This window comes from Arachis duranensis, chromosome 2, assembly GCF_000817695.3.
Source record: "Arachis duranensis cultivar V14167 chromosome 2, aradu.V14167.gnm2.J7QH, whole genome shotgun sequence".
In the NCBI taxonomy this organism is placed as follows: domain Eukaryota; kingdom Viridiplantae; phylum Streptophyta; class Magnoliopsida; order Fabales; family Fabaceae; genus Arachis; species Arachis duranensis.
Window position 1 is genome coordinate 32,286,593 of NC_029773.3, and position 1,463 is coordinate 32,288,055.

The window sequence follows — 1,463 nt, forward strand, 5'->3', positions numbered from 1 at the left end:
TTCCAACGCCGTTGAGAGCGCGCCAATTGGGCTTCTGTAGCTCCAGAAAATCCACTTCGAGTGCAGGGAGGTCAGAATCCAACAACATCTGCAGTCCTTTTTGGTCTCGGAATCAGATTTTTGCTCAGGACCCTCAATTTCAGCCAGAAAATACCTGAAATCACAGAAAAACACACAAACTCATAGTAAAGTCCAGAAAAGTGAATTTTAACTAAAAAATAATAAAAATATACTAAAAACTAACTAGATTATACTAAAAACATACTAAAAACAATGCCAAAAAGCATACAAATTATCCGCTCATCAGTTTCCAACAACCACTTATACGTCTCTGTGGTTTCGTCGGATAGTAGGCCGGAGCCGAAGATAACAGTCTGCCCGTGATGATTGCATCTAGAGAAAATGACCAAAGACTTGTTCTATTTATTCTTCTTGTAGGTTGAATCAAAGGCAACAATATCTCCAAAATAGTGATAGTCAATAATTGATTGCCCATCTGCCCAGAAAATATGCTCGGGCCTTTCGTCACTAGTGAACCTATACTTTCCAAAGAACAGTGGATCGTTGTTTGACTTGCCAATCAAATAGTTTATTACCGCATTGGCATTCCGGTTTTTAACTTTTGACCGATGATAACGATCAATGTGATTGTACAAATCTTTATGTGTGAAGCCAGCATGACGATATTCACCCTTCTGGAATGCAATATACCCATAATATGGCAGGTCTTGACACCAAAATTATGAAAATTTTCCACTTGGACATTATCAGTGACAGTGAGACGACGATTGGCCGGAACCAGATGGACAAATTATGGCGGCGTCAGATCGTGGTTGTGAGATTCTACAAAATATGATACCTTCCATCTACGAGAGGCGGTGGTTTACCCTGTGGCGGATGTCAGCGGTTCGAGTCCGCTTATCTCCAACTCGTGAACTTAGCCGATACAAAGCTATGCTATATGATAGCACCTAATTTTTCCGATTCGGCAGTTTGATCAATGCTATGATTTATTATTCATGGACGTTGATAAGATCCTTCCATCTAGCAGCACCTTAGGATGGCATAGCCTTCAAGTTAAGGGCGAGGTTCAAACGAGGAAAGGCTTATGGTGGATTGATGAGCGGATAATTTGTATGCTTTTTGGCATTGTTTTTAGTATGTTTTTAGTATAATCTAGTTAGTTTTTAGTATATTTTTATTAGTTTTTAGTTAAAATTCACTTTTTTTCTGGACTTTACTATGAGTTTGTGTGTTTTTCTGTGATTTCAGGTATTTTCTGGCTGAAATTGAGGGTCCTGAGCAAAAATCTGATTCCGAGACCAAAAAGGACTGCAGATGCTGTTGGATTCTGACCTCCCTGCACTCGAAGTGAATTTTCTGGAGCTACAGAAGCCCAATTGGCGCGCTCTCAACGGCGTTGGAAAATAGACATCCTGGGCTTTCCAGCAATATATGATAGT